Here is a 10,773-nt window from a genome sequence, read left to right as displayed (position 1 = left end):
CTGCAAAAAAAAAAAAACATAATTGATATAATTTAGGTATTGACAATTTGGTGATTTCTATGTAAAGAGTTGTGTCTTGTGTTGTTGGAAAAGGGTGTTTGCTATATGACCAGTGTGTTCTCTTGACAAATCTCTGTTAGCCTTTGCCCTGTTTAATTTTGTACTCTAAAGTCAAACTTGCTCATTACTCCAGGTATCTCTTGACTTCCTACTTTTGCATTCCAATTCCCTATGATGAAAAACATGTCTTTTTTGGTATCTTTGTTGTATGCTACTTCTTTAGCATACAACATATAGAAATATGCTATTTCTCACTGATTCCATCTGCAGACACTAGTGTGCTCACAGTGTCACAGATCCTTTGCAACAACCTTATCGTGTGTCACAGGTCTGAAGAGGCTGGCAAACACTAACATACAGTAGATACTATGGATTGCATTTGTTTCCCGCCTGTCATGGTAGACTATTTCATGTATACAGAATCTTATTTAGAGCATCATGAACTTGACACTATCACCACCCCCCATTGTACAGGTAAAGAACAGAGTTCAGAGAAGTTTCATTACTTGACCAAAATTACAAAATTAATTAAGTGGCAAACTTTGGATTTAAATCCAGATTTGTCTAATTACAGTATCGCTATACTTAACCCCCAAGTCATATTGCCTTCCATTAAGTATTCTTGTAGTAAATATGCTTCAACTTATCATCTTCTAAATCAAGCTAAATGTTACATAAAGTATTTAAGAGATGACGCTAATGATGGTGAATTACTTGGAGGTAAATCCTGAAAATCACAGCTGTGTGTCTAACTACTTCTGCTCAAGAATATGATTAAGACATAGTAGAGGGAAACTACTCTGAAAAAAATAACTTGGAGATATGTATGTTTAGATGATGTTTTTAATGGATCAGAAAAGAAATACTTGGTTTTAATAAACAGCGAAAAGCAGTGTTGCTCAAGAGAAAATCAACTTATAAAAAAGAATGAATACAAATAGTAATTATGGCTTATCGATGGTTCTCAGTGTAGTCTTGGCACCAGCACCTGAGAATTGGTCAGGAATGCAAATTCTCAGCTTCTCACCTCTACTCCAATAGCTCCTACCCTACCTCCAAAAGCATAAGCTCTGATGATGGAACCCAGAAACCCATGTTTTTACAAGGCTTCTCGGTGCTTCAGATGCACACTGAAGCAAGTTAAACTGTTGAACTAGATAGTTATTGACCAGAGTGAGAAAACTGGGAGGAGAGTATGAATATACTCACAACAAAGGCAAGATTCTGGTTGAAGAAAAACTAATCCAAGCATATCAGGAATAGTACAAGACAGTGCTTAATAGTACATGCTCTAGGGCCATTTGTTGTTGTTGTTCAGTCGCTCAATCGTGTCCAACTCTTTGTGACCCCAGGGTCTTTTCTAATGAGTCAGCTTTTTGCATCAAGTGGTAAAAGTATTGGAGCTTCAGCTTCAGCATCAGTTGTTCCAATGAATATTCATGATTCATTTCCTTCAGGGCTGAATGGCTTGATCTTCTTGCAGTCCAAGGGACTCCCAAGAGTTTTCTCCAACACCACAGTTCAATTCAGTTCTTTGGCATTCAGCCTTCTTTATGGTCCAACTCTTACATCCATACATGACTACTAGAAAAACCACAGCTTTGACTATAAGGACCTTTGTCAGCAAAGTAATGTCTCTGTTTTTCAATACACTGTCTAGGTTTTTCATATCTTTTCTTCCAAGGAACAAGTGTCTTTTAATTTTATGGCTGCAGTGATTTTGGAGCCCAAGCAAATAAAGCCCATCACTATTTCCATTGCTTCCCCATCTAGTTACCAAAACCAGGTCTAGGGGCATACAGACCTGGTTTTGATACCTAGTTTATTAACTGTGTAATCTTGAGGAAGTCACTTAACTTGTCTGAACTTCAATTCTCTCATCTCTAAGATGACAACAATACTGCCTTCATAGTGTTGTCTTGAGGACTGAATGAATTAATCCCTGTAAAACACTTAAAACATGCCTGGCATATAATGAATGTTCAATAAAGGTAAGGTATAATTAAGTGGATGCTATCTTTATTGAGTTGGGGCCAGTTTTGTCAAGAGACATGGAGGTGTTTTCAGTATGTCCATGAAAGGAGGCTTTGAGCTGCCTCTCTAGAGCAATGACAAAGGAATGGATAGGGTTTTAGGGAGAAGGAGAAGGGACACCATTAAAAGAACTCACATGAGGAATGTTAAATTTATAATTACCCAAACAAAGGGTTTAAAAAGATGACCTCCAGCAATGACAGTGAAAAAAACTAGATGTGGGCTTAAAACTTAGTAAGTGGGCAAAAAGAAGTTTGCAAATCTAAAGTTACCCATGCTTGTGATCCTCAGGGCACTTTAAAATGAACAGTTATTCTCCAATTCAATGATACATATACTACTACTCAAACTGAATTTGGCAATACAGGTATAGGTCCCCTTAACAAAAAACAGAACTCTGAGTGCTGCAGAATCATGGCTGATGCACTGTTCAGTTCAGAATTGTGAACTTTTTGCAATGCCATTTTCTGTTTAGGAGTCACAGTCTGACTTTAAATCCAAATCATGAACTCTGGCATTCAACTGACCAGCTTTCATATATCAGATCTGCCTCTGATTAGGTCTGTAAACTTGGGTGAGTTTCTTCATCTCTATCCCTCAGTTTCCTGTGTTCTAAAATGGTGAATCACTCAACCTATATTGCAAGACTGTTGTTAGGCTGAGAAGTAACAAAAGAAAGTGCTCAGCACAGTGGCAGGCTCAGAGGAACACACGACAAATGCTGATTTGCTCTTACTGTTGGGCTATCTCATAATAGAGAGGTTGTCGAGTTATTCTAGTATTTTAATAGCTTCTTTGGACAGAATCCATCACCGGTCTGATGGTACCTTTGTCACAGTGCAATGATTTTAATTTTGGAGAAGGCTCAGGAGCAATACTGAATTCTATCACTTGAGGATTTGCTATCTAGTTACAGCAACCTGAATTATGATCATAGTTTAAAAAATGAATCTTTCTCTTAAAGGCCTCCTATTGAACAAGAGAAATGTTGATTAGCATTTTATGAAAAGGAGGGTCCCAAAAGGAAATAAGTTTATGAAATTCTGGGTTAAGCAAAATGAAACAAATGCCTTTATCATTAGGTTTCTCAAAGTTTTCACTATCCTTACACGTGGGGTAAATTTCTTAGAGGGGTACTTCCCTGGTGGTCCAGTGGATAAGAATCTTCATATAAATGCAGGGGACTTGGGTTTGATCTCTGATCTTGGAAGATTCCACATGCCATGGAGCAACTAAGCCCACGCACCTCAACTACTGAGCCCACGATCTGTAGCCCATGAGCCACAACTATTGAGCCCGCCCGCTGTATCTACTGAAGCCTAGGTACCTAGAGCCTGTGCTCTGCAGCAAGAGAAGACATCACAACAAGAGGCCCACACACTGCAACTAGAGAGTAGCCCCCAGGTACTGCAACCAGAGACAGCCCATGCATAGCAAGGAAGACCCAGGACAACCAAAAGTAAATAAATAAATAAAAATTTCCTAGAGGAAACCATTCTGTGAAGCACTTCCTAGTGTATTTGATCCTATAACACCTTTCCTGAAAAAAAATGCACACACATACACACAGAAATATACACACACACCCCTACATAGACTAGTATTACATAGAACACATTTTGGGAAATACTGCCTTCATCATTCTAAACCTTCTTTCAGTGACACAGGGGGAAATACACCTTCTCACAAGCTATCTAACCCTGCTTCATACCAGAAGTTAAATTGCCTTGTGCCAACTCACAGAGAAGTCCAAACTCCTCAAGGCAGACTGTAATTCTGTTGTAGAAAATATTACTTTGGGGGCTGAAGAGATAATTACAAGTTAGGTAGCAGGATTTGGTCTTTATGGGGAAAGGAGAGACTTTACATATCTGTTGGGGAGAGAACAAATAGGGAGAACCATCCTCTTCCTCAGGCTCTTACATTCCTGGCTTTACCCTGAGCACTGGCCACCCTAGGACAGGGAAGGAGGAGCCACCATGGAGAGGTTCTGATAACAAGCAACCTTTCTTATCAGATGCTTGGGAGCACTTTATTTCCATCCCTACACAACATGTAAATCGGGGTCCCAGTAGCCTGGGACCAGGCTACTCCTTGGGCCAGCTGTTTCTTTCATCTGCTCAGCCCTTTTAGAAAGGTCCAGCATCTCTCTTAGCCCTCCCTTGTTTGCATTATTACTTATGATTCTCCATAACATCTATGGCACTCCCTCACATTAATTTTCTCCTTTTTCTCAGGGTAGAGGAAAAAAGAACTTGTCCCCCCAAAGCTATTCAAAACACTAAACAATAACAATTTCCCCACAATACTTTTAATCTGAATATCACTTGTTCTTACATCTCTCAGAGGATGCTAGAACACCCATTTCCTTGATGCATTCTCACAATATCCCTATGAAACAGTCAGGGTAGTTATTGTTACCCTCATTTCATAGACACGGAAAATAAAACACACAAAACATGAAATAAGTTGCTCAAGGTTATTCAGCAAGTTAATGTCAGAAAACCAGGTTTCTTGATTCCCAGTCTAGGGTTCTTCCTACACATGCTACCAGAATCAGTGTTGTTCTACCAGCAGTGAGATCTCTGGCTGAGGTCAGCAGTTATACAGAGAAAAGCAGGAATGCAAACACCTTCCCTGGCAAGGTTCTCATACAAGGCAGACTACTTCATTGGTCTTTTTGTTGGATACATCTCCTGGGATACTGAAACCACCATAGGAACTTCAGTTTATCTGTTTCAATGTTACTTGCCCACTCAATTCAACAAGGACATGAAGATGACATCCCCTTTTTGTCAAATACACAACACTCTAGCAGGTTCCATACATACAGGAGGAATTTGTTCACACAAATTATTCATAGAGACTGTTAAGTCCCGGTCGCAAGAACAGAAGTTTATCTGAGTCCCCAGTGTAACCAGAGTAATTTTACAGCAGACGAACATATACATACCCCATCACCTAATGGTTCACAAAGGGAGAATTTATACTCCTGGAGAAATCCAAATAACAAAACAAGTCCTCAAGGTGGGGCCCTAAAAAGCCAAGTTGCTCCCTTTTCTAATAACCCAATCCATCACATTTTATTGCTAAGGTTTGTACATTATGAAAGAAAAATAAACACAGGCAATCTTCGCCTCAGATTTTGAGGAATTAAGATTTACTGGTGAGGAAAAAGCAGCTGTGAAGTAAAAAAGGAGGAGGGAAGAGGTCTTTGTCTTAAAAGATTTTTTTTTCTTCCATGAAAACAAAAGGGTTTCTTCTCAGTCCTGCTCAGCAATGAGGCTGCTGAAACTGATTCTTCCCTCAGTTGACTTGCCCCTAAACCTCAGAGGTCAGTGTTAGTCCCTCATTCGAGTCTGACTCTTTGCGACCCTGTGGACTGTAGCCTGCCAGGCTCCCCTGTCCACCAGATTTCTCCAGGCAAGAATACTGGAGTGAGATGCCAGTCCCTTCTCCAGAGGGTCTTCCTAACCCAGGGATCAAATCTGATTCTCCTGCATTTCTGGCAGATTCTTTACCATTTGAGAAACCAGGGAAGCCCCTGGGGTCAAAAGGAACCTATTTTTACTCAATTACATCAGCCTGGAATAAGTGCTATGCAACCCTGATGTAAGCCAGTCTGGGGAAGGCACAAAGGAACTTCTTTTCCTCTCTACCCACCATGCTCCAGGACAAAACAGTGAAACATTTGACTCCAAAGAACGGAAACTCACTCCCAAATACCCTCCCACAAAGCCACTTTATACTTTCTTAAGTGGAAGGTTCATTTGGAAGAGTTAATGGAAAAGTAAAAGTCATGTTTCCATTAAATCCCTGAACTATCATTCTACATCCAGCAACAACTGGAGGTCCATAATGAAATAACCCTACAGCAGAGCCAGAGAGTCCTCATATGGGAACACAAAGGAAGGGAAGAGGAAAGGGAACACAAGTGTGGAGAAACTACTCTTTAACTCAAGTAAAAACATCTTATTTTAAGTGCCCTTTGCCTGTTTTGAGCTCTAAGAGAAAATACGCATTAATTCCCATCCCATCACTGGGGAAATCTTTAACACTATCAACACTTCCAGACACCTAGTCCCTCATGGAAATACTACCTACAAAGAGACACATACTTACGAAAACAAAATTTTGATACCAAGGATAGCATAACTCCCTCCACAAACATCACAACAGAGCTTGCTCTTTTTTGAAACTGTTGGCAAAGTGAACTTGTCTATTTCCATAATATCATGTACAAAAATATCTATCCCCAAGATGGAGGCATCCAAATATTTATCACATTATGAACCCCATCATCTGGCTTCCTCCCTGAGAAGGCACGAGGTAGGAAATCAACAAAATGAGTTAGCAGTACAGATAGGAGCTCTGCTTACCTAATTAACCAAGACCACCAAACTTGTTGAAAAGGGATGTGAATGAGAAGGGAGGAGTTGCAGTAGAAAGAAAATATTGAAGTTGGCTCTTAAAAGGCACTATCTTGTCATCGCAAGTTTACTTAACGATAGCTCCCTCCCCTGACCTCCAGCACCACTTAAACACTGCACCACATTCTCAGTGATTCTGTATTGGAGTATGTTGTTCTCTGAAGATATCAAGCACTTTCAAGTTATTTCCAGTAGAAAACTGCAAACTGCTGAAAAGCACGGACTGTTTCTCTACACTTTCCTATACTCTATGCTGCCTGTCATATGGGAAGTGGGTAGAAAATACCTGGTAATATCATATTTCTCCTCTAATATTTTTCAGATTGGAAATAAAGTCAAATCTTTATACTTGGTATTTTCTTGAACACAGCTGGCTTTGGCATACATGTAAATTAGTGAATGGCTGATAGCCCATCACACATTTTACAGAGTTCCTGAGATATTTTCCAGCACAGAAATCAGGTTACCAACTCCTAGGTAAATCCTCCCATTGTTAATTAGTGGTAACAGTAAGGGGTGGTGTCAAGAACACTGAACTGGGAAACAGCAGATTCATCTTAGAGTTGCAGCTGTAACATTATCCAGTTGGTGCTCATGGTAGGTCACTGACCCTGGGTTTCCTCATCTGTATAATGGTGGTGGTGAAAGAGGGTAATTAATACCTGCTGTTTGGAAAATCCAAATGCAGGACATCACTTTTGCTCTACTCGCACTTGACAGACATTCACTGATTTAATAGTGTTGTCACTAAGAGATTCTTGTTAGAAAAACTATCATTTCTACCATCCAGCTGTGCCTCCTACTCAATCATAGAATCTAAACAGCAGCTAATTAGCTTCTATAGATTAGGTTTTGCAAATTAAACCCAACTATCATGACAAACATCATCAACAATGATTGTCTACTTTGAGTAGACTATAAAGAAGAACATACTTTCTGCCTAAAACTCATTTACAGTTCACTACAGAATGCTTCCTAAGGCTCACTTGACTTCACACTTTGCTAACAGATGTCTGTATAGTCAAAACTATGGTTTTCCCTGTAGTCATGTATGGATGTGAGGGCTGGACTATAAAGAAAGCTGAGTGCCAAAGAACTGATGCTTTTGAACTGTGCACTCTTTAGAGTCGCTTGAACAGCAAGGAGATCAAACCAGTCAGTCCTAAAGGAAATCAACTCTGAATATTCATTGGAAGAGCTGTTGCTGAAGCTGGAGCTCCAGTATTTTCCCACCATGGGAAAAGCCAACTCATTGGAAAAGACCCTGATTCTGGGAAAGATGGAGGGCAGGAGGAGAAGGGGATGACAGAGGATGAGATGGTTGAATGGCATCACTGACTCGACGGACATGAGTTTGAGCAAGTTCTGGGAGATGGTAAAGGACAGGGAAGCCTGGAGTGCTGCAGTCCATGGGGTCGCAAAGCATCGGACACGACTTAGAGAACAACAACAAACACAATGCTCGCTTCTTCAACACTAATTTGTTGCAGCCCCTGTGCTATACACTGGAGACATAATGGTGGAGGGGACTGGCACAGACCCTGCTCTCCCATCCTCCTGAATTTATTTATTTTCCTTGTTCTCCTTTTTCTTTTTTTTTTGTCCTCCTGAAATTTAGAGGCAGAAAAGCAGATTCTCAGTCTCTCAATGGGCCTTATGGAGGAAACCATTAAGTTCGCGCCCAATCTGAATAATAATAATAAATAATAAAAATAATAATAAAAAGCAAAGCTACATATGAAAACGATGGCAGCAGATAGCTTAAGCCACTCAAGAACCCAGAAGTTCGCCTTAACAGCGCATACTACCATCATGGCCTCAGTCCCCCAGCTAGAAAATGTAAAATGTAAAATATGACTTCCAATCCCCCTGAATAAAGGACCAAGGTCTTAACAATGCCAACATGTAATGGGATAATAAGATTTCAAATTTTTAATGAATTTTGACTGGGAGAAATAATATGAGTCTGGTTTAGTGACAGTTACTTTATGGTCTTGCTTCTCTTGGGTATTTATTAAAGCAAATTCTCTTCACTGATGAATGGAAATCAATTTAAAAGGTCCCTGACACTTAAAGTCCCTAAAAATTTTCCTTTCTCTTTACAGAAGTTTAGAGATATCCTCTAAATAAATTAAAACAAAATGAAGATTAAGTAAGCTGATTACCAGGGCCATGCTCCAGATCACCAATTTTATTCTATTAATGCCCACACTCTTCTCTTAACCTCCACAACTATCAGCCACCTTCTTCTCTGTTTTCACTGATACAATTCCCCTGGCCTTAGCCCCACGATCCACTGTCTATGTACCTTTGATCTGTTTCTCCTACCATACCACTAACAATGGCTATGAAAGTACTCTGAAAGCCATAAAACACTGTAACAATATTAGTAGTGTGTTCCCATATGCAACAAAAATGTACTTAATGCCTAATTATTTTGGAGACACTAGGGATCAGATCTTCACATCACCTTGCACAAATGGCTGCCTTTCCCTCCAGGTACCCAGCTGCTCCTCTGTACCCCTTGTGTCTCAGTGTCATTTTCTATAAGCTCAGGGATGAGGATGGGTAATACATGTGGCCCTCAACTTCCTGATTGAAAAAGCCTAAAACTTGTTATTCCACTGTCCAAAGATTTCTAGTAAACAAATGCCACTGAACTGGGAATTAGGAATCAGGACCCCTCAGTCCTATTCCAGCTGCCACACACCTAGAACTAGAGACTTTCTCCCCTGGACCCAGAGTTCTCCTCTGCCAAGTGAGCTGATCTCTAATGTCCATTCCAGCTCTACTATTCAAGAATTCTATAATATGTATCTAACCTCATTTCACCATACATACTAGAAATAATTCTAGAGCAGTATTTCCTAACCCATATTGCTATGGCCTGATGGTATTAGAAGGCGGGGCCCTTGGGAGGTGATCAGGTCACTAAACAGGAGACCTCGTGAATGGAATTAGTATCAATACCTTTATATAAAAAGAGATTCAGAGAGATTCTTTTCCCCTTCTACTACATGAGGACACAATAGGAAGGTGCCAGCTATGAATCAGAAAAGAACCCACACCAAAATGCTACTAGGCTTGTACCTTGTTCTTGGATTCTCCAGCCTCCAGAACTGTGAGCAGTAAATTTCAGTCGTTTATAAGCTACTCAGTCAGTGGTATTTTGTTATAGCAAACAGACTTCTTCCTGAATAGATTAAGACAGATGCACTTAAAGAACACTGATTCCACAAGATGTTAATAGGGTATTGAATACAAAAATATTTCTGAGGTAAGCTGAGCATACTGATTTTAGAGCCAAGCCTCTGGAACCAATCTGCTTTGGTTGAAATCCCAGCTCTGGAGCAAATTATCTTTCAAAAAAAAAAAAAAAATGGGGATGGTGAAAACTCTCATGGGGTTTTCATGAATATTTAGCATGTCACTTTATATGAGGACTTAGGATAGCCCCTGGCATACACAGTAAAGATTCAATAAATGGAAACTACTATTATCAGTATCACATCATGACTGCCATTCATGTATTTAAGAAACTTAGTAAAACAAAGCTTATCAAGTTTCTATACTGTATAACTTCTCAGAGTCGTCAGTGTGCCTATGAATTCCCTAGACAGGGCTCATTTCCCAAACTTACCTGACTTGAGATTTTTCCTTCCCATCTTCCCATCCCCAACCAGAATATATTGGGAGACTTGATTCAAGAGTAATAGACTTTAGGAAACCCTATTTAGGGTTTAAGAGATCTCGGTTCTATCCTGTCCCTGCTGTTGATTAGATAAGTGACTGGGAAAGACATCACTTAATCTCTGTGTCCTAATCACTCTTGTAAAAATGAGAAACTCTAAAAATCTTACTGAAAGTTCTCTGTGAAATGAAAATTCAAAAATACTATGATAAGCTCTCTTCTAGGATCACAGGAGCGCAATGGTTCCCAATTGATGGACTATGAAGTGCTTCACTTTTTTTATCATTCAAAGCCTTCCACAGAACAATTTCTAGCAACACTAGACAAGGCTAGGCAATCTTGAGAGGACATGAAAAATTAAAAAAAATTAAAAAAAAAAAACAAGAGCGGTCCAGGAGAAAAACTCAAAGTCAGACCAGTGAGGGACTGGTAGGCTCTTAGATCTCAAAGGACCCTCAGATTTGATTTAATCTCATAGCTTCCTTTTAGAGAAAAAGACAATGGAGGCCCAGAAAGTAATGAGACACCTTCAATTCTCTATCCAGCACTGGATTTATG

General features: G+C 39.8%; 1 protein-coding gene across 26 annotated transcripts in view; it reads right to left on the bottom strand.

Moving 5' to 3' along the window:
• The window catches only part of IL1RAPL2 (interleukin 1 receptor accessory protein like 2), a 1,479,614-nt gene that overhangs the window by 930,738 nt on the left and 538,103 nt on the right, over positions 1-10,773 (bottom strand). The gene's annotated exons all lie outside the window — the stretch shown is intronic.

The sequence above is a fragment of the Bos taurus genome, chromosome X (genome assembly GCF_002263795.3).
Source record: "Bos taurus isolate L1 Dominette 01449 registration number 42190680 breed Hereford chromosome X, ARS-UCD2.0, whole genome shotgun sequence".
NCBI lineage: Eukaryota > Metazoa > Chordata > Mammalia > Artiodactyla > Bovidae > Bos > Bos taurus.
This window is presented reverse-complemented; position numbering and strand designations above follow the sequence as displayed.